This window comes from Pongo abelii, chromosome 3 (genome assembly GCF_028885655.2).
Source record: "Pongo abelii isolate AG06213 chromosome 3, NHGRI_mPonAbe1-v2.0_pri, whole genome shotgun sequence".
Lineage (NCBI taxonomy): Eukaryota > Metazoa > Chordata > Mammalia > Primates > Hominidae > Pongo > Pongo abelii.
Genome location: NC_071988.2, coordinates 183824133 through 183848550, shown reverse-complemented (window position 1 = coordinate 183848550; position 24418 = coordinate 183824133). Strand labels below are relative to the sequence as shown.

The following is a 24418-nucleotide window of genomic DNA, read 5'->3' as shown; positions in this document are numbered from 1 at the left end:
ATCCCAAGGTACTACCCTGAATGTAGCACAGACAAAGAGATGGAAATCATCAAAGATTCTGAGAGAAGAAAAATAGAGTAAGAAAGTAAAAAAAAAAAAAAAAATTCTAAAATATATTCTGGAAGGAAGCTGTGGAGAGCATGAGGGAGATATAATATTCAGAAATAAAATGGCTAATTTTTTTCCAGAATTTAGGAAAAGCAAGAATTATCAGATTCCAGTAGTGCAATATCCTCCAAAAGAATTAATAAATGAGATCCACCCCAAAATACATGATTGTGAAAATGCAGAAGAAAATATAAAAGTTCTAAAAGCAGACAGAAATATAAAACATACTAACTGAAACAGAACAGCAATTATTATTAATACATAGACTAATGTCTCAAGAGTAAAAGTAAACCTAATTTTAAAAAAGCCTTAAGAGAGCTGAGAATGTCAAATTAGAACTTGTACCTGGCAGAATTCTCTTTTAAATGGTAAATTTACTTGAAAGGTACAATGTAAAATTTCCAGCTGTTGGATACCCTAAAAGTTCTGGCTTTACCACTATGCAATCTGTGCATGTAACAAAATTGCACTTGTATTCCAAAAATTTATACAAAAAAGTAAATTTATTGTTGGTAAATTAGTTTAGCTGGGTGACTGAGAATGCATTATTAGGTGTCAATAAAATCTATAATTTATATTTCCCTGAAATACATATACTGCTATTACAAAGAGTAATGTTGTTGCATATAGACAAAGCATTCAATTCTCTATAACATTAAAAATAGCAAAAGTTTGGGACAATATAGATTAATGATAAATTATATTCACTGCTGTTAGGAGACTAAATTAAACAACACTTTTAGAACATAAGTTTGTGTCATCTAATATATTTAAATATATTCATACTCAATAACACAACAGTACCATATCAAAGCATACAGTACAGAGAATAATACCTTCCATATACTAAGAGAAATATGCAAGAATGCTTATTCTAAAATTGCATATCATAGCAACAACAATCTAGAAAGAATCCAAATGTAATTTCACAACGCAAGACAAATAAACTACAATATAGTCACACAACTAAAACTCTGTACTGAAGTGAAAATGAATGCACTATAGCCACATTCAATAAATGAATGAGCAGAAAAGTGGTGAACAACAAAAATATTGTGTGGTATGATTTCTTTTCCATAAAATTAAAAATGCAAAATTAAAACATATCTAGTATATTTTTGTGCAAGAAAGTATAAATAGAAGCAAATGAATTAAAAATAATTGATAATGCAGGCATTGAGCTGCTTCAAAATATAGGAAATGTTTTAGTTCTGTTGTTTAAAATAAGTAGTGGACATATGGCAACCAGATTATACAGTATATATATATATATTTAAATATCTGTTATTATGGGAAAAATGGAGGAAGAGAGGAAGGGAAGGAAGGAGTGTCGTATGGAGGGAGGGTGGAAGGAAGGAAGGAAAGAAGGAAGGAAGGAAGGAACGAATGAAGGAAAAAATTTTATTATTGTAACAAAATTATTACAATAATTTTATGTTTGAGTTGATAATTTTATATGTCGCTCTTGTATGTCCATTTCTTTTCTTTTTGACTGTTAACCCTAAAGGACATACTGATAGTAGGTTCTTTGGAGTTTTCTGCATAATGTTTACTACTGTTATTCATCATTGTGGAATCTGCTTACAGACATTTATAAATGCACAAAGCAACTATTCTATCCTTTTCCCAAAGAGGCCATATTAGGTGTGTAGGATCAAGGGCCCCAGCTGATTGGGCCAGGGCAGGGCACCTGACCCAAGGTTAAATAGGCTACACTCCTTGCTTCTAAGGATGAGTGTGGCTATCTTTTGCCTCTTAACAATTAGACTCTCAGAAAAATTTAGAAAACCTGCAAAAATACTCTGGTGAAGCACACATTTTGTCTCTAGCCCCAACTTTTTTCTATAGTTCCAGAATATTTTTATCTTTAACATTCCTATATGTATTTCTAACAAATGTTTCAAACATAGTATAGAGTCCTTTTTTCTCCTCTCATCCCAATCTATCCCATCCTCAGTCTTTCCTTTATTTCAGTCAAACAGAATCATCAAAATTCATGTGTACATACAATTATTGTTTGTCAAATAAAAAACATAATACTTATATTTTTTGTTCCTCAGTTTTTCTCAAACTTCATCTTTTATAAAACTTTGCATGCAAACAGTAGCAGACATCTATATATTCTCTCTGTTTAGTGGCTACTAAGCTAGTCTCAGCCCTTTATCTCTCACCTAACTTCAGTCTGAACTAGTCTTCGTCTGTCACTCTTGATACTCAATACGTTTTGTCTTCCTCATTCGCCACTCTTATCATAAGTGCCAAGAATAGTGCCTGGCACGTAGTAATGTTCCATCGTATTTGGTGAGTTATGAATGAACGAGGAAGTTGAATAGTATTAATATAGCCTTGGCCAGTACTTCCTGGATCAAAAACCTTTGGAAAGGAGTCCAGAAATGTGAAAATGTTTGAAGGTCTCTAGAAGACCATTAGGCATTTTTAAAGCCACTGCATTAGGGTGTGAAAGGCACTTCTAAAACTCAATACATTTTATTTTTCAACTAAGCAATATATTCTGGTGCAAACAAAATACGTAGTTGTGAAATTTACAAACAAAATCAGTTTGGCAGTTGAAAAGTTAACTTTAGCCTGGGCACAATGGCTCATGCCTGTAATCCCAGTACTTTTGGGAGGCCAAGGCAGGTACAGCCCAGGAGTTCGAGACCAGCCTGGACAACATGATGAATCCTTGTCTCTACAAAAAAAAAAAAAAAATACAAAGCCTAGCCGGATGTGGTGGTGTGTGCCTATAGTCCCAGCTACTGAGCAGGCTGAGATGAGATCACACCACTGCACTCAGGCCTGGGTGACAGAGCAAGACCCTGTCAAAAAAAAGGAAAATTATTATGTTTTTGAATTAATAACTTTCATGACTATGCATTTATGATGAGTCAGTGTGTTTCTGTGCTTTCCAAGAATACAGTGATAGATTTCATGCAAACACCTTGTGAGATAGACACTATAATTATCTACCTTGAGGTATGGTAAAATTTATTCCCTGCCCAAAGTCACACAGTTAATAGATGCAGGAGCTATGTTTCAACTCTGTTGCTTACTCATAGCTTCAATACACATATGCTCATTATATTAACAAATAAATCAGTTTGGAAAAGAAATAATCTGTCTGCAGATGGTCAAATAAGCCTTTGATCAAACAAGCATTTGTTCAACATTAAATAGCTGGCTTCTTTCCTTGAAAATGAAGAAAATTAATTCCTATGTACCTCATAATATATTGTGAAATATCATGAATATTATATGAGGTAATATATGTAGGTTTATGTTATCCATAAAACGAAACGAGGTACCTATTTGGTTTGCCGGGTTGCTTTTTGAAAATTCAGAGAAATTAACAATTTTGGTTGCAACAATTATTCTGATAAAATATGTGACATATAAAAATGTGAAATAGTGAAATTTCCACAAATTAATAATTATCTACAAAACAGACTCAAAAACTATCTCTAATCTTGAAAATTTTAAGTATGTCAATAAGTCTATGGAACAGTTTTTTACCAAGTGCAAATATGTATAGACTGATTGGCTAATATCTATGTTATGTTCTATGTTAACTATGTAAGGTAAAACTATTAACTTCAGTAATCAGTGCTAATGGCATGTTATACAAATTCTTTATAAAACAAATAAACTGAAATAGAGTCATAAAGTATTTGGTTTTGTGAATTAAACAATTGTGCATTACTTCTTTAATAGACTGATCAGATATTCATATAATGCATATTCAATTGTTCTTGACCTGGAAAAAAAAATTATGAAAGTAGTATGTGTTTACAGCATCTGTGGTTTTCAAAGAAGTGGCTATATTTTTAAAGATATAAATAAAATTACTGATTTAGATGTATCTACATATATTAAGGAATATTTTTGCCTCAACAAGCTTTATTCTCTTCCCTACCTGTCAATCCTTTTGGGTTTGTTTTCATTATGCAGATAATTTGACCCATTTAGTATACTTGATTAGTATCCAGCTGTCTGGGATGTTTCCTAGCAGAAAATTATTTGGGAAAAAAAAGAAAGAAAATAAATTAATGTGTATTGAACATCTGTAATGCATTCAACACTTAGCTTACTTTATTTAATTGAATTCTAATACAACCTTAAGGTAAGTATTATTAACAATTGTAGCTCTGAAAAGGTAAGTGATATTTACTCATTCATTAAGAATTTATTGAGTATCATTAAGAATTTATTGAGTGCTAAGTATATGCCAGACTTTCCTTATTCTGGAACGTGGAAAACATTGCCAAATAGAAAAAAAATCCTGTATTCATGGATGACTCTATGATGTGATATAAAATAGACAGGGTCAAGATTAGAAGCCAAGATTAAATTAGGCTATTATTCAGATATTTTGAACTTCCACTATGCCATGATACTCTTTTTTTCTTTATTTACTGTCTCTTTCTCCTCTTGCTCTCTCTCTCTTTGTGTGTGTGTGTGTGTGTGTGTGTGTATGATTGAACAAATAATATTTTATCTTCGTTATGAAAAAAGGAAAATTCTTAAGTAACTTACTCTTGTGAAAAGACAGACAGAAAAGAAAAGCAGAAGAACAATTATTTATCGTTTCTACATCACTTATATATGCCATATACTGTGTTATACACCACGTGGTGAACAAATTATACATGTTTTATCTTATGGGGTTTGTAGTCTAGCAAGGGAGATAGTTCAAAAAGAGGCCAACACAGTAATCAAATTCCAACACTCATTCTGTCACTTTCTCTGTTGTCTCTATTACAGCAGATTTACCTTGCAGTCTTAAGACGACTGTTGATACTAATCAGAGCTACAGTCTTTTTTCTTCAGTTTCAGTGGGAGAGTAGAAAATGGGGAACGTGAGATAGGAGGAGGAAAGGAGAGGTAAAGAGATTGAAGGTGGGAGAAGAGTGGTGAAGACAGAGAGAGATTTTAATCTTGAATATGATTTCTGCATTTAAGTCCAATTATATCAATGTAAGACACATACACCCTGGACAAATACCTATCTGTAGGAGAATGCCATATGCTAATGTATTAACACTGGCACAGTGCCTGGGACATTCATGGTTTGTTATTAGGCCAAGGTTTCTCAACATTGACACAATTGATATTTCAGCCAGAGAATTCTTTGTTCTGGAGGGCTTTCCTATGCACTGTAGAAAGTGCATCCGACAGTGACCTCTACCTATTACATGCCAGTAACACTCACAATTGTGACAATCAGGAAAGTCTTGAGACATAGCTGAATTTTCTCTAGAGGGCAAAACTCACCTTTGCTTGTAAACCGCTGAAATTAGCATACTCTCTACCTAGAGCTGGGGAAGGTGGAATGGGTGGTGGAGTCAGCCATAATGTCAACTACAGTGGTATTATTCTCATTTTGCTGCTAAAGGATCTGATATAGATTAAGAACCTTATTTGTGGTCACACAACTAGTAATCTGGATCTGCCTGAATGTGAAGCCAATATTCTAACAACTTTAATATACTTTCCCTCCTTAATAATTATTATCACCCACTGAGTATCTTATCTTTAAAAGAATTGGCATACATCACTACATTTTTTCTCATAGATGTTCCCTGAGATATGCATTTTTCATCTTTTATCTTTTTTTTTTTTTTGAGACAAGGTCTTGTTCTGTTGCCCAGGCTGAGTGCAGGGGCGATCTTGGCTCACTGCAACCTCCGCTCCTGGGTTCAAGCCATTCTCCTGCCTCAGCCTCCCGAGTAGCTGGGACTACAGGTGTGCACCACCATGCTCAGCTAATTTTTTTGTCTTTTTACTATAGATGGGGTTTCACCACGTTGGCCAGGATGGTCTCAATCTCTTGACATCGTGATCTGTCCATCTCGGTCTCCCAAAGTGCTGAGATTATAGGCATGAGCCACCACACCCACCCTCATTAATGCTTTTAAAATAATTTCACTCTAATATTGCACCAGCTTCCCAACTTTCCCACTACATTTAGCTTGGCTCCTCACATTAATTAAAACTGCCTTTAATTTAATCTATTTTCCCAGCTCTAAAATAAGTGCTACATTTATTTTTATGTTATTTAATCCTCACAACAACTAGTGAAGTTACTTTTAATATCTCCATTGTACAGATTTATAAACTGAGCCTCACACGACTTAGATACATTGTCTCTAACCATACAGCTTTTAAGAATCGGGGATGCGATTCGAGCCCTGATCCACCTGACTCCAAAGCCAGTGAATAAAGTATAAACTTGGCCACCACTACACATTGCTGTGAGAATGAACCTGAAATGTGTTATGTTACTTCCTTCATAACATCCTTTTGTGGCTGCTCTCAGAATGCTAGTATAACTGCTGGGATTACAAAGTATTTCACGATGGAGCTTGATGTAATCTGTTTCTAAAGGGTAAGTTTAAAATAATGTGTCCAATACCAAACTAATCCACAGGTCCGCAGAAGAAACAAAAGTTGACACTACTCTTGGAGCTTTATGGGGGTTCCAACTAAGTAGAACACCTTGAGTTATAACAAATGTCAACAAAAACAGTAGACAACGACAAGAACAAACAAGCACCATTTTTTTCACTGATAAAATCAAGGTTGGAAGACATGGCTCTAAATTTGTTAGCCTATCAGCCTCAAAAACTCTGACTCCAGAAGTGGCCAGACCCCTCCCAGCAGTGCTGAAGTCCTTCTCTAGAAGAAACAAGGCTCCTGGAGAAATGGCTGTTGGCTCACTGGTGGCAGGTCTGCAGCCATCAAGGGAAAGTTAGGTAGAATTGTGGCAAGGTTATCAAATTATACTTTGCAAATTTTCAAACAAGATAAATAACTTAAGTGTGGAACCAATACAAGTGAGGGAGGGTGAGGAAAATCACTTCTTGTGGAAACCAGGAATTGGAAAAGGCAAACTCTTTTATGCTATTTACACGGGTTGAGTTTATGATACAGAGATTCTCTTTTCTTTGCCCGCATCATATCCAGTCTGTCAGTTCTGCTACCATCATGCCTTGCAATGTTCTCTATTTCTGTTGTTGTAACTGTTGCAACAAACTGATTCTCCTGCTGCTTTATTTTCCTTTTTGTGTTGACTTTTCCCATGACCTGAATAAAAGCATTCACCCTCCTGCACATCTTTGATGATAAAACCTCCCTTGCCTGAAACTAAACAAAACGAATATTTTACTGTATATAGTAAAAACTAGTTGGCAACCCAAGGTCTTCTATCCTCTTAATTAAACCTACCTTGTTCATCATGATTATACACTGTTTACATCTAACAAGATCATTTGCCTATCCCCTAAGCACAACCATCAATTTCCTAACACTACACTTTTATTGTTCTTCCTTCATACCTGTTAACAAAGATAGCTATAATTAGAATGCATTTGTTCATTGAAATATGAATAGTTAAATGTTATAACTGATAGAAAAATGAAAGACTATTTTGTTATTGATGAGTAGAAATTTCTGGAAAAAATGGGCTTTCCATATGTTTAAGTATGATTTTATATTATTTGTAGCCAATTTGATCAAATCAGACTGCAATGTTATCACTGATATTTGATGAGGAGAATATTTTATACTTAATGGAGAACTAGCTATACATGTATTTTTTACTCACCCATACATTTACAGCTTTTGTTTTTCAGATAGTTTGCATTATAACAAAAGTACATTTGTAAATTCTTCACCTTCTTTCAGAAAAGAGATAAGGGACAACTGTTGAGGATTTGCAGGTTCTTTATCATTTCTTTCTCTATTTATTTATTTATTTTTTTTTGAGATGGAGTCTCTCTCTGTCACCAGGCTGGAGTGCAGTGGCTGGGTCTCGGCTCACTGCAACCTCTGCCTCCCGGGTTCAAGTGATTCTGCCTCAGCCTCACGAGTAGCTGGGACTACGGGTGTGCACCACCACACCTAGCTAATTTTGTATTTTTAGTAGAGACAGGGTTTCACCATGTTGGCTGGGATGGTCTCTATCTCTTGACCTGGTTATCCGCCCACCTCAGCCTCCCAAAGTGCTAGGATTACAGGCATGAGCCACCGCACCCAGCCTTCTTTCTCTCTTATAGTGACTTCTTGTAGATCATTCCAGCCTGCACTGAATATGGCATCATCTCCAATATCAAGACTTTGCCTGCCTAGTTTTGGTAGTGATGTTATTACTGCTTTAAAATTGAAATTGTAAAAGCAGCTGAATCTTGTATATTTTACTATAGGAAAGCCATTAATTGCTGAATAATTATAGGCTCACAGTCTATCTTTCATAATTACTCATAAATACAATAATCATTTATGTTTGTGCTTATTACATCTTATTTTAACCACTAAAAAGCAATAGTGAAGTACCACAAGTTAGTAAAAAAATTTGTTAAAAGATTATCAAAGATACTTTATCTATAAATATAGAGTTTTAAAAATGTTTTTCTACAGTCTATTTATTAAATTGCAAGTATTTGCATAAAGAATTCATTCCCATTGAGGGTTAATTTGATCTCAATATTACAGTTTCTCCCAAAGAGGGAAACTGAAGTCTCTTGAGTATGCTGTGTCAGTTTTACAAGGTGAGGAAAGAGTAATGATGTTACATTACTTTTCAGTGAGATGGAATGAACTAAATTTTCATCAAGGGAAAAATGATTTCTTAGCCACAGACACATGCATTGATCAGATTGTCTGTGAGTAGTTTATTCTATGTATTTATATATTTTCTTTCCATCTTGCTGTCAACTATTATTATACCACATTTATCATCAGAGAATTAAAGTGAAAAAGCAACTTGCAAAGATTGCTTGAAATAAGTTGAATCCTGCCCAGTAAATTCTTTAGCTGCTTCTCTAGCAAGAGTCTAAAAGGGAGTCAGCCTCTACCTATCAAAAAATATAATGCTACCTGGATTTTTAATTTTACCCAAAATTGGACTGCTGGATTTTTGTACCATATTCGAATGAGGATCAGTATCAGAGAAATTCCTGTAATTTGAGTGATATTACTCAATTAGCATTTAGGCCTTCCTTCCTTCCTTCCTTTCTTCCTTTCCTTTCTTTCCCTCCTTTTCTCTTTATTTCTTCTTTCTCTCTCTCTTTCTTTCTCTTTCTTTCTTTCTTTCTTTCTTTCTTTCTTTCTTTCTTTCTTTCTTTCTTTCTTTCTTTCTTTCTTTCTCTTTCTTTTCTCTTCTCTTCTCTTCTCTTCTCTTCTCTTCTCTTTTCTTTTCTTTCTTGATGGAGTCTCACTCCCAGGCTGGAGTGCAGTAGAGCTATTTCAGCTCACTGCAACCTCTGCCTCCCGGGTTCAAACGATACCCCTGCCTCAGCCTCCCAAGCAGCTGTGATTGTGGCATGCACCACCATGGCCTGCTATTTTTTGTATTTTTAGTAGACACAGGGTTTCACCATGTTGGCCAGGCTGGTCTCGAACTCCTGACCTCAGGTGATCCGCCCGCCTCAGCCTCCCAAAGTGCTGGGATTACAGACATGAGCCATCACGCCTGGCTGCATTTAGGATTTATGACAAGAAAAAAGGATATAATACACTCTAGTAGGATAATATCAATACAAATATTTACGATACGTAGCACACAATTCACTGAATAAAGATATGTAAATTATGTTTTAACATGTTTTCTTGTAAAGAAACACAACATATTTTCTTGTAAAGATATTATCTTTTTGTGAAATATAATATGCTGTGCATTTTGTGTGTGTGTGCATGTGTGTGTGTGTGAGAGAGAGAGAGGGGTGAAAAGAGAGAGAGAGAGAGAAGTAATACTTGTCCAACATCTTTCCAAGATTTCTTAGGCTATGAGGTGAGTACTTGTATTACAGGGTACACCTAGGCATTTACCCATAACTAATCAGCACTTGGTTCAGCATTTCTTGCAATGTGGACCATGTAAGTATAATGTTATGAGATGGTCTACAAAAAATAAAGGCTTTACTCCCTTCTCAGAGAATCACCAAATAGAATATAAATGTAAAAAACTAGGTAAATGGTTAGATTAATTTTTACATATCCATAGGACAAACAATTGTAGAGTTCCAGTGTCTATACCTAGATGTGTGTTACCATCGCGTGTTCATAGATTCCTCCTAATTCAGCAACTTGCTTTCAGTTTTAAGCCACTGGAAATTTTCTCTACCCTGGAAGCAGATTGATATGAAAAGTCTAAGTCTGACCTATTACCTTTGAATTCTTCAAAGCTTTCCATGCTTTTGTTATAACACCCAATCTCCTTAATATGGCATATGACAACATTATTACCAATTCAACTTAATCTCTGACCCATCTTCATCATTAGCTCTACATTTCAGCCAAACAAGATTTTTTTTCTTTTTTTTTTTTTTTTGAAACAGAGTCTCACTCTGTCGCCCAGGCTGGAGTGCAGTGGCGCGATCTCCTCTCACTGCAAGCTCTGCCTCCCAGGTTCATGCCATTCTCCTGCCTCAACCTCCCAAGTAGCTGGGACTACAGGCGCCCGCCACCACACCCGGCTAATTTTTTGTATTTTTAGTAGAGACGGGGTTTCACCATGTTACCCAGGATGGTCTCGAACTCCTGACCTCATGATCCGCCCGTCTTGGCCTTCCAAAGTGCTGGGATTACAGGCGTGAGCCACAAACAAGGTTTTAAATTGCATGCTCTCTTTTACTTCTGAGAAAAGCATTGCATACATTGTTGTTTTCTCCCTACCATGTCCTTTTCCATTAAATACATTCATTTCATTTCGTAGTCCTTAATTTGTTATCTGATCCTCAAAGCCTTCCTTGAAACCCCACCTTAATACTTCACTCTGAGTCCCACTTCCTTCCAACATGCTCCAGCAGCCCTCTGCACATGAACATAGTAGCACTTAATCCGTGGCATTCAAGCCTCTGCTACCTCACATGGATTGCTATACCTCCCTTCTATTCCTCTAAGATAGAAATAAAGGCAGTAGGAATGTAGTGATGGTAAGGAACAGGCCTGCTTTATTCATTATTTTTTTCCAGCAGTTAGTGCTATACGTTTTACATAGCTGATCAGTTTGAATTCATTTTCCCAAATTTTGGAAATTGAGCAAGTATATATTTTTTTAAATATTGAAAGATGCAGAATGTTGGGAAAATAATCTATAAAGTAGTTCATATTTTAGAGTAACAGATATTACCATTGAGTTATGTTTCAGAGAGCTTTTAGTAACCAAATGAAGAAATTGGAAAATTCACTAAAGGCTGAAAGAAATGTTTGGAAGTCTTTGGAAGTGCATATAACCCAACAAAATGTGGTTTTCCAAGCTAACCTGGTGGTGAAATGTATAATGAACCTAATAGAAAAGATCAAGTGCTGAGAAAGGTTTGTAAATTAGCATTGGTTTAAACCACAGGAGGGTGATAGGATGTGAGACAGAGTAGAAGTTCCCATCTATTCTTCTAAGATAGAAATTAAATAAGTAGGGAAGTTTGTGACTATAGGTAACTTTCCAGGCACCACAGTACTAAGTCAAGGGTTTTATTTTTGATAGAATAAATGTTTTTAAAAGTGGAAGCACTATCATCTGCTAAGGAACTAGGAAACAGTACTAAGAGAGCTGCCTGGAGAAAATGGAAATGGGAGAGAGACCTGACCAGGACCACATAAGAAGTCTACCAAGACGTTTTCCCAGTGAAGATGTGAAACCACAAATTGCAAAGCCACTGATTAAGACTTATATGAGATTTTTTTTCCCCAGCAATATTGAACTATTCCCACAGGCACAGAGAATACAAGATACATAAATGTGTTACAGAATGGGGTTTAACAAAAGTTTGTGACTGAAAGGAATTGTTAAGGGAGATAAAGCTCTAGGCAAGAGAGAGGCTCCATGGAATGCCAAGGAAAGAGACAGGAAGGATTAAAGGCAGAACAAGACACACATCTAGAAGTAAAAGACATGGTCATGTATTGGAGTCTCTTTATTCACAGTGCAGAGCTAAATAATGAGAACGGAGCAAGAGCCATATTTGTTGTCTGAGAAAAAGAATTAGAATTATCATTTCAAAGGTGGAGAAGTTCAAAATAGTATATTTAGAAGAGGTTAGCTAAAGTAGAGTGAAGATAAGTGTATTTTATGGGATTGTAGGATTGATATCTGTCTCTTCCGTTGGATTTTGATTTGCATAATGGAGAGATCATGCCTGCTTTTGCTCACTATGTTATCATCAGTGTCCATCATAGTGCCTAGGTATAGAAAGAGCTCTCTAAGTATACCTTGCATGAATTTAATGATACAAGTAAGTCAGGGACCTTCAAGGTGGATGTCTTAATCTATTCAGGCTTCTGTAACAAAATACCATAGCCTGGGTGGCTTACAAACAGCAGAAATGTTATTTCTCACAGTTCTGGAGGTTGAAAAGCTCAAGATCAGCTGCCAACACGGTCCAGTTCTGATGAGGGCTCTATTCTGGGTTCCAGACTGCTAACTTCCCATTTTATCCTCACATGGTGGAAGGGGATAGGGATCTCTCTGAGGCCTCTTTTATTAACATAAGGGCCCTCATCCTGTCCATGAGGGTTCTTGTCTCATGACCTAATCACTTCCCAAAGACGCCACCTCCTAATACTATCACCTTTATGGTTAGGATTTCAACATATGAATTTAGGGTGGGAGACATTGACATTCAGATTTTAACAGTAAGGAACTTAAATTGTTGCCCAGAACAACTTTGAATTTGGTAGTTTGCCAAAAGTTAGGCTAAAAGCCTCTTCCCCTCAACAGTTAACTGACTAGTAGTTAACCAAAATAGGGAAAAGCATAAGGTGATGAAAGAAGATTACATAAACCCCCAAATCAAGGGCTGGGGAAAAAAGAGACAAGGAAGAAAAAAGAATTAGCTACTCAATAAAAATTTACTCTTTCCATAGTCTTCCAGGTCCTAGTAGTGCAAATAATCTGTGAATAAAACAGACATAATCTTTGCCCTTCTGGAGTTTTCGTAGTGGGGATGCAATAATTACATTAATAAACTTAATATTAAATAATTAAAATAGAGATAAATTTGTTAAAATCTACTCATGTAGGCTTGCAGAGATATATTTGATGGAAAGATGTGTTTATAATGAGTAATGAAGAAAGAGTAGCAGTTAGCTTCATGAAAAGACTGAGTGATGAGCTGAAAGGGGTAGCATTCCAGCCAGATAAGTATAATGTAGCAGTTAAGAATACGACAAATAATTGATCCCCAAGAAGCGTACTTTGGTGTTAGAAAAAAAATTCCACATGGATGTAAATACATTTTCACTAGGTTACTCAGACTAAATCACAGGAAATACTGATTTCTCCCTTCTGTCCCTCCTATTTCACGTGCAATCTGTCGGCAGATACTGTAGTCAACACCTTTAAAATATATATCTGATTTGAGAATCTGATCAATTCTCAGCATTTTCACCATGATCACCTAGTCCAAGTCACTTCCACCTCTCACCTTTACTGTAGCAGTGCCTTTTAACACCCTCTGCTTCCAACTTTACCATGACAATGACCTTGTCAAAAGGCAAGTCAGATGCCCCTGCCACCTTTGAATATTCCAATGTATGGCTTTCCAGTTGCTCTTAGAGTGAATTCCAAGCTTCACACAATAATCAACCAAGACTATAAGTCTGGCTTCTGTATCTATCTTGCCTCTTATCTCATTATTCCACATTTACTCTGCATTAATCAAACTAGCCTGTTTTTTCTTCCCTTCAGCATGCTAACCACAATCTGGCTTCACAGCCTTGAGTACTCTGACTAACCCTCTTGCCCCATGCCTTTGCAATTCTCATTTCTTTAATCATTCAGCTTTCTCAACTCATCCATGATTTCGTCTTTACCCTCTACCCAGATCTACTGTCTGACTTCTTGGTTTGATTTCCTTATGATGTTTATTACTATATGTATTTATATTATTTGTTTACTTGCTTGCCATACACATATACATACATACATATTTTTATATATATATATATACACACACACACACAAGTATGCAAATAAATGGGTCACAGATGTAAATAGAAATACATTTTCTTCTCTGTTAAAATATAAATTCTATAAAGAGAGACAGGTATTTGGCTTTTTTCACTTTTGTATCTCTAGGTTGAGAAGAGTACCCAGCAAAATACATGCCCAATAAATGTTTGATGGTTGCATGTAAGTAAACCATAGTGTTGCTTCCGAATGGCTTTTTAAATATGACCACATTTTGATGCTATGCAGATGCTCTTAGAAATATTTATTTAATTTTATAATTAAATCATTAATATTTCCCTTGAAAAATATCATAGAAAACTATAAACTACTTGTTTGTGATATTTTCTACCCTTTTATACAAACACATTTGCTCACCTCTACGCCTTTTCTCATGCTGTTTCTTCTATGTTCAATATCAACAAATTAAGCCCAAGTGATCTTTCAAGAAAAGTCATATTGCTTTGGGTACACAAGAATAGTCTAATTTTCAAAATTGAACTAAGATCACTGTTTCCTCAACTTCAAAAGATTACATTCTTGCTTCCATTAGTAATTAGTACTTGGTATCATTGATATATTGCTAATTATGGTTTATATTTTATCCCTATAAGACTATAAGCTCCTGGATGGCATGATGCATATAAACCCTTAAAAATAAAAGAAATGCAACTAAAGGGCAAAGTTTTAAATATCTTGGTTTTATTCCTTTTCCTTATTGCTTTTTCAAATTTAGATGATGTTTCTTTAGTGATTTTTCCTCCCCCTCTTTGGACCATTTTTTCCAACTCAGCCCAAATAGTACACACTTTTGTAATACAGGTTGGAAAAAATGTCCAGTAACTGGGATTGCATTTAATTTTGACGTATGGTATTTTACCAGTCGAAGTGAGAAAGCTAAATGTTATAAAATTAACTTTAGTGCAACATGATTTGTTTCTCTAATAGCACTGTATTACACTCCATATAAAATGACTTAGTTACCATATGAAGAGGAAATAAAGCCTACGATTAAACAAGATTCAGAGAAGGTGGATTTTCTTACCTTTTCTGTAAATTTCAAGTATAGTCCTAGGACCAAATATGGTACCTACTTATCTATTTCCTGCACTTCCTATATTTTTGGCATTGATGTAATGAATACTTAATAGCAAATTTCTATCTTTATCTGAATTTTCAATTTAATGATAAATTCTATAACAAATTATTATTTAGTATTCTGATTGCAAACAAGAACACTGACATTATATTGAAATAAATGTGTCTGTTTTATGCTCAAAGGAGAAGTTTGTTTTGTTTCCATGTATTCCTATGGACCTGAATATGTAATTTTCTTCTCTTGTGAAATTTCAAGGGAATACAGAGTAGCTCTGAATGTACCAGATAGAAAGCTCTCCAAGGATACCTTATGGCAGTATTGCCCTGTGTTTACACAGCCCAGAGCATAAAACTTTGCTAATCTTAATTTTTATATTTATTGTAATATAATTAATTTACCCCAATACCACAATTAGCGCTTAATCAGACTCTCTTCTCTTTAATATTACCACCTGGAGCCACATTGCTGAGAATATTCTCAATCTTTGTTTCCAAACTGTAGAACTTAATAGTAACAAGGCTAGAAAGCAAAAAAAAAAAAAAAAAACAAAAAACAAAAAACAAAAAAAACCTCTCAACTATATTCCTCAAAAGAAATGTGAAGATTGACTTAACCAACATTGTTGTACACATGCTAATTATGATTAGATTTATATTTAGGAAAAAATAAATTTTTAACATTATTAAAATAATCTTTTGAATTTGGGTAAATATTTGTATGAATATCTATATGGTAAATATAAGTTTAACCTTAAAAAGTAAAGGTGTATATATATAATATAGCACATACTGAATTTTCTATATTATTGTTTGTAGAGTTCATCCCTTATTATATATGTTGAACATTTCTCATGACTCCTCAATTTTCATGAAGCCAGCTACTATTTTGCATAGTAGTTTAACCTACCTTATTTATTCCTGACATTTCTTATTTGTGTCACACTCTCTGACTAAAGAATCTACCGAATTATTTTGTTGTTGTTGTTGGATTAACAGCAGTAATCCCTAAGGATAATCAAAACCTTATCACCCAGTGTGTAATAACGTATCTTTTGTTCTCTTAGGCTGGTGAAGATACATGTAATTGTTCCAATGAATGTGAATGTTTACCATCAAAACCTCTATTAAGGGGCATTATCATGTAGGGACTTCACAGTAGTTCACAATACTCATTGAGATAATTGATATTACTCTTTCCTGTGTAAGCAGCCTCTATGCCAAGTGCTCAGTTTATCTCCTGGAGGACTCATTGCATGGCAAAAGCCCTTTCTAAGGACAGAATATACTTTATTGAGCAATGGTTCTCAGCTGGGAAGTGAATTTTAGTCATTTTTTTCTTTCCTCAGTGAAAAATATACCCGATCAACTCATCACCAGAAGTCCTTCCTAAGATTCCAGTAAAAAGCTTTCCCTGTTCCTCCTGGCCAGTCGTATACTCCTCCAACTTTGAGTTCCAGAGTAAACTTGCCTTTAAAGTTATTACTACAAAGCAATATATATAGGTTATGATCTACATATATAAATAGATGCCGTTATGATAGCTTTTATTATTTACTATGGTAGTAGATAAATTCTTTTATTCAAGCCTGAACCTGAGCCTATGAAACAGAGATTATCATCTTTGTTGTATTGGTAAGCAAAGTGAGTCTAAAAGCCATATCTAATTTTGCATAGCAAGTGAGTGGTAGACTCTAAATAATCTTATCTAATTCTGGAATGCTAATGTCCCCCCAGTCTGTTTTCTGTCAGAACCTGGGTAAACCATGTTTAATGAATAAGAACATCTGAAATCAGTTGTACTGTATTTTTTCTGATCAGGATAAAGAGGAGTAAATACCTACCCAAGAAAGGTTAACGTTTTTCTCTTGGTTATGCCAATAATATCAAATTATTATAGTGTGAAAATTCTAGCAGAAGCAAACATATATCCAAACAAAAAGCAACAAATAAATGATTAACTTTTAGGAAAGTTTAAGACTTTCCTTTTTAAAAGTGAAATGTTCACTTAAAAAAAAAAAAAAAAGCCACTTGGGAGGCCGAGGCAGGTGTATCACCTGAGGTCAGGAGTTTGAGACAAGCCTGGCCAACATGATGAAACCCTGTCCGTACTAAAAATACAAAAATTAGCTGGGTGTGGTGGCGGGTGCCTGTCTCCTAGTTACTCAGGAGGCTGAGGCACAAGAATCGCTTGAACCCAGGAAGCGGAGGTTGCAGTGAGCCGAGATCGTGCCACTGCATGCCAGCCTAGGCAACAGAGGGAGACTTCATCTCAAAACAACAACAATAAACAAGTCACTTAACATTTATTAATCTGCATGATCTACATGATTACAGCTTTCATTACAAACTTCCTGTTGGAGAATTATATTGTACTGATATTATTTTTAGAAAACAGATAAGCTCAACAAAATAAGACTGAAGTATTTCTATGTAATTCTTAAGGGAGGCTATTAGGAAACCATTTTTGCTCAAGTAAATGATAAAATAATACATAAATGAAAAATGTGAGAGAAGAACAAGGCAAGAAATTCTTTTTTTCCCTTCAACTTTTAATTGAAGTTCAGGGGTACATGTGCAGGATGTGCAGGTTTTTTACGTAGGTAAATGTGTGCCATGGTGGTTTGCTGCACAGATCAGCCCATCACCTTGGTATTAAGCCCGGTATCCATTAGCTATTCTTCCTGTTGCTCTCCCTCCTCCCATGCACCCCGACAGACCCCAGCTCCATCCATATCCCTGCAAAGGACATGATCTCATTCCTTTTTATGGCTGCATAGTATTCCATGGTGTATATGTATGACATTTTCTTTATCTAGTCTATCATTGATGGCCATTCGGGTTGATTACATGTCTTTACTATTGTGAATAGTGCTGTAATAAACATATACATTCATGTATCTTTATAATAGAATGATTTATATTCTTTTGAGTATATATGCAGTAATGGGATTGCTGTGTCAAATGGTATTTCTGTCTCTAGATATTTGAGGAATCACCACACTGTCTTCTACAATGGTTGAACTAATTTACACTCCCACCAACAGTGTAAAACCATTCCTTAGTCTCCACCACTTCACCAGCATCAGTTGTTTCTATACTTTTTAATAATTGCCATTCTGACTGGTATCTCAATGTGGTTTTGATTAAGGCAAGAAATGCTTAATTTCACCTTGTTTATTCTAAAGAGTAGGATGCATGCAATGGTTTGTTTACTTTTTGAATTTTTGTTATTTGTTAGTTTTTCAGTAAATTCCATTATCTTTAAATATGCTATTTTAGGTCCTTTAATAGTTGGCAGTCATTTTCCTTTAGAACTTAAATGTGTGATTTCAAATAAATATATATATATATTTTATATCTACCTATGTTGAAAGAGTGTATTCAATTAGTACTTTGAAAGGGTGAGGGTCAGTGTCACTAACCTCATTTAACAAGATGAACTGTGGTGATCCTAAAACAATAGTCTTCTGGAAGATGGCATAAATAAACTAATTTACAATTCATTTTCTGATAATGTTATGACTTACAAAAGTAACCAAACTGTCATGAAGATAATTACTAATTAAATCAAAATGCAATTAAATTAAATGTGATAAAATGTGTTTACTTGTGTGTGTATGTGTGTAGGGATGAGATCAATTGGGTTTTCCTTTATTCTATTTTACTTTAACATTTAAGATGGTTGTAGAATGAACTGAAATTATTCTTAACTTATATAACTTTAAGAGAAGCCAAAGTTATAGGTAATATATTATGCAAAGGAAAATATATTCTCTAAATAATAGAGGAAATATCTATGACTCTAACATTTATTTTCAGTTATTATAAAATTTCCTGTTAACAACAAAATATTCTAACAGTGTTTAAACCAACATCCAGAATTAAGTTATTTCAGATGTGGCAAAATATAACAATGTTATAAATTATATATACACATATTTCATACATATATATTAAATGTATGTATATACGTATGTGCATATATTTAGTGTATATAGACACATACTTTTTGTTTCATTTTGGCAGTTTATCATTACGAAAGATACCTGAAATGGTTGCCAAAATCAGTTTTATGATTATGTGCACCTGTGTTTGTGTCGTTAGGTAGTTAACCAGACACAACTGAGAATAAACAACTAAACAGATTATTCTAGTAGTGGCACTATAATAACAACACAAACTCTGAAAGAAACCCACATTTAGATTTATGTTGTAAAAATTTTCCGAGAAAGTAGCTTCTATCTTTATATATTTCAATTAAAAGAGAACGATGGTGTCAAGATAATCAACTTCCAAATCTTGGCTCTGATTAGGTATTAGCTAATTATCATGGCCAAAGAATTTAAGTTTCCTAAACTTTGTCATGTGTAATTAATAGGAATAATAATTACTGGAGAAGACCATATTTTGCTTAAATCATTGTTATCTTTAGAGATATGGGGAAACTTAAATGAAACCTCAAAATTTGTATCATTGTTTCTGACCTTATTTGCTTACAGCCATCTTTGTCTACTTTTACATTAGTAGATAGATGCCACGGTGGTTTGTTGTGCAGATCAACCCGTTACCTTAGTATTAAGCCCATTGGCTATTCTTCCAGATATTCTCCCTTCTCCCACCTACCCCGACAGACCCCAGCTCCATCCATGTCCCTGCAAAAGACATTATCTCATTCCTTTTCATGGCTGCATAGTATTCCATGGTGTATATGTACCACATTTTCTTTATCTAGTCTATCATTGATGGGCATTTGGGTTGATTCCATGTAATTGTTGATTCCAAAAAAAAATATTTTTTCTTTTATAACTTAATGCTTGAAGATCTGCAGGTTAATGGAGAGAAAAGTCACTTTATGGGATGCACAGTCAGCTCCCATCAGGCTTAGATGACAATTCCTTTTTGTTACCTAGTGATAATTGCCAGATGCCCCACAACCTTGCAAATGTGTCTGGGCCAGAAACATGATTCTTCTCCACTGGGAAGAATATTGCTAACCCACCCTCTTTGCCCTCACCCAGCATATGCACACCTGCACATGCACAAGCACACATGTATTTTTGCATGAGACAATTCAAGTATGCTAAAAAACAATTTTCAGTACCATGTCTTATCATGCTGCATGGCTACTCCAATAATTAAATGGCTGAATGTTTTAAAAATCCATGACAGTGCACAGTAATATAATCAATGAATTTTAGTTTCCTTCCCTTTCGACATTGCAACTTTCATTCAAGTGTTGATTCTAAAAACCCATGGTTATTATTCCGTATAAATAGTAACCTCTACCATTTTCTGGATAAAATCCCTCTAAACCATAGCATCCTTTCCCTAAGTTATAGGCTACTTTTTAACTCTGTGTTTGCTGGAACTAAGAGATTACATGCTTCAAACTAATGATAATTACAGCCTTAATTTCTGTGATACATATTTTCCCCAGGCCTCAAAGGGTATAAATACTGTACCATCTTTCATGCAAAATTAACATTTCCTTTGAGATCTTGGTAATATCAAGCAATTCCATTTTAATGGAACAAAAAAGTACTTATTTGTTAAGACATAAATGGATTTCCTTGATTTTGTCATGTTAAGACCTAGAAGACCTGATTTTGCCTAGGGATTATCTATGACAGCAGGGGTGATATCAAAGAAAACAGCAATACCAATTTCATCATCATTAAACAAGAAAAGCCCTAGAAGTTTATAGGTCATATAAGTTAAATGTAGGTAGATTGACAGTATCACTAAAGACATTAGGACTTCATATTTTTCATTATTAGTAGATAGTATTTGTTTGTCTCATATTCAGTCTCTACTTGGAACATTTTTACTCCTATAATTTATATAAAAGAGGTTATCTAATCTATTCACACATCAAGTCATTAAATATTGCCATTTATTTTTAAGCAAAGAAGATGAACAAAAAAGACATGGAAAATATCCAATAGAATTTGAGAATTCTATATGTGTGTGTGTGTGTGTGTGTGTGTGTGAGTAGGTCGAGGGCAATGATGAAACATTTGAAGTAGTTTTGAGCCATTAATAACATATGTAGTGTAGTAGCAGATACCGCTAACATCGAAGATATGCCAAAGCTTTAGAGGCTTTCTTTTTTTTCTGGCAGTTTTAACCAGTGTGATTAGCTTCCAAGCTGTTGTTATGGCTAGCTAAACATTCAGTGTATTGATAAGGACTCAAATAGGCCAGACCTTGTACCAACTGATACCATAGGATGTGCAAGGAGGCAGAAAACCAAAAAACACAATCATGCCACTGGTGATGCTTGGCGCTTCTTTCTGAAGAAGTATTCTGGTTTCTTCTTAGTTTCAGATTTAAAAGTGAGTGGGCACTCTTTTTAAAGATCTGCCCAAGAAAATTTATTGAATTTTGAAGTAATTTTATTTTATTTAAAATTCATGTAAAAATATTTATGTAGCAACTACTATGTTCAGCAAAGTAAATGATTGGTACTAATCCCTTTATAGAGACCATGATAGACCATAATACTTTTCTCATTTTCTCATTCCTTCCCTAAGGGAGCCATATTGGCCCCTGCCTCACTTATGGCAGTTTTCACCACATGACTTGTAAGACCCCTCAAGTGTAGATGGCTACGTTTCCCCACACTAATGAACGCAGAGTGCCTATATGACTTACTTTGGTCAATTGAATGCAAGCAAAAGTGAGATGTGCATCCCTTTTAAGTTGATTAAGAACTAGTTTATGGTTCATCAAGACTCTTTTCCCTCTTTCATGAGGATCAGAACATTTCCAAATAGAGGCAGCGACAACAGGTTGACTCCCCAAATGACCATGATACGGAGTAGAGTTTGAACCAACACATCGTAAAAGTGTAGCTAGGGCTTTTCTAATTATTCGCATTGCAAAAAAAATATTATGCTTTCCTGATGAATCCATGAAAAAATAATGCTACATATAATATGCAAATATGCAGCATAATATATTAATTTCCTGAAACTTTACAATACATGTTACCATATTAAATATTAAGAATTCTTTAAGCACTGTTTATCAACATCTTTTAAAAAACATTATAGAACATTACTTCTTTTTGGTAATTCTCAAGACAGAAAATGAATTTAGGAGACTATTAGTTTAGAAGAATGATAAAAGACTTAAATAGTGAGAATATAATTTCAAAAATAGTAAACCATCTCTCTCCTAAATCAAAGCTAAAATATTCAAGAAATCAGCCTCCTGAAAGTTATAAGGCTGATGATCCTTTCATTGTAGCTATTATATTTATGAAAAGTCTAATTGTGTCTGAGATCATTTTTATGGATTATTTGTGAAAAATCATACATTTCTGATAAACAGTAAGTCATTTTAGTATTCTGAAATTACTGTAAGTTTGCAATACATCAGACGATTACCTTTTCTTAAAACAAGACATCATGAAAAAAATTCACGTGCTGTTTGATATGTCTTGGATTTTTTTTTTTTTTTTTTTTTTTTTTTTTTGAGACAGAGTCTTGCTCTTGTCGCCCAGGCTGGAGTGCAGTGGCACGATGTCGGCTCACTGCAACCTCTGCCTCCCGGGTTCAAGAGATTATCCTTCCTCAGTCTCCTGAGTGGCTGTGATTACAGGCACACACCACCACACCCAGATAATTTTTGTACTTTTAGTAGAGACAGGTCTCACCATGTTGTCCAGGCTGGTCTCAAACTCCTGACCTCAGGTGATCTTCCCGCCCTGGCCTCCCAAAGTCCTCGGATTACAGGAGTGAGCCACCGCACCTGGCAGTGTCTTGGATTTTTTTAACTAGGGAGTGATTTTAATATTATGTTGAAATTAAAATGTTAAGGTTATAATTACAAATGCTGAAGTAAACTTGGAAATTATTTTATTGTTTACTAGAACTCCACTCAAAGAAAGGGAGAAAAAAGACAAAAACTGAAACAAAAAACTGGAAACTTGCCCTTTGAAAAAACAACTACAAGTGACTCTAAAGGTGCCTTCGCTCTAAAGATTCAGTAAATTGTGCTTCGGAGAGCCAGCTCTGGAGCCTTGTTAACTGGCATTAAATCTCAGCTCTTCCACTTTTATATATATGTGACCTTGAGCAAATTACTTAACCAACCCATGTATGCTTTCTCATCTGTAAAATAGGGATAGTAATGGTTTCTCTCTAATAAAATTATTGCAATGTATTCATCAAAAATGCTTAGATAGTGCTTTTATATTGAAAACACTCAACAAAAGTTATTTAGTGTAATTATAAGAATAACCAATTTATCTTTTTCTTTCTGTAATGATCCTTTATAAAACTTTGGATCAAACTTTGCATGGGACATTTGGGTTTATTTTACCCTGATATTGATGTTTTCTAAAAATTATATTAATACATTTAACATGTAACTTGAATGCAAATAAAAGTAATATAACTATTCTGACATTAAATGTTATTTATTTTTCTCAGTTTTAAATACTATCATTTTAAGGAGACAATTATATAATACTATCATGTAACTCCAAACACTTACTTGAAATAACAGCAAAGTCAAATATAGATTATTAGAGCATCACATGTGGTCTAGACTTAAGGGTTAAATATATGTTTTGAATTATATTCAAATTACATAGTTGCATACATAGGCATATTTATCAAAAATATTTATTTTTTTCCTAATCAGCTACAAAAAATATCATAGTAAATGCCTAAGTCAGTAATACAAGATTGCATGGTTGCATAGAGAAGTGGTAATGATCCTGGAGCAGATAATATGTTGGTTCTAATCCTCCATTCAACTTTGACAAACCTTTTGACCTAGATAAATGCACAAACTCCCAGTGCCTCAATTTTCTTATCTGTAAAATGTCAATGACATAAAAACTACTTGATATTGTGGTTTTAAGAAAAAAAATGAAACAATGAGAATAAAATCATTAGTAGAGTGGATTGTGATTGGTTAATGAATGTGCATTCTCTTCATAAAAATTTATGGAGTAAGTTACTATTCATATAGTATTTTCTCATGAAAACATATAGCATTTTAAATAGTCATTACTAACATTTAGGTACCTGTAAAACTGTATAAATGCCTCAAGAAGTTATCTTAACTTGTAACTCTAAAAAATACATTCAAGATTTATTAAGTCATTAATATATTGTCTATTATTTTATTAATGAGAAGAATTTGTAACACAAATCTAAGTACTAAATTGTTGATTATATGATTATAGAATTTTAATATATGGTAAAATTACATAATTTTAAACAAAGAAGATACTTTGAAAATACAAATATG

At 34.4% G+C, this 24418-nt stretch overlaps 1 protein-coding gene and 1 long non-coding RNA gene across 3 annotated transcripts in view; one reads left to right on the top strand and one right to left on the bottom strand.

Moving 5' to 3' along the window:
• FSTL5 (follistatin like 5) overlaps positions 1-24418 on the top strand; it is an 807547-nt gene that overhangs the window by 328158 nt on the left and 454971 nt on the right. The window lies entirely within an intron of this gene.
• LOC129059126 (uncharacterized) overlaps positions 1-24418 on the bottom strand; it is a 45484-nt gene that overhangs the window by 7051 nt on the left and 14015 nt on the right. The window contains exon 2 of the long non-coding RNA XR_008524840.2: positions 4022-4110. This is a non-coding gene — a long non-coding RNA (uncharacterized LOC129059126). The remainder of the gene's footprint in view (positions 1-4021; positions 4111-24418) is intronic.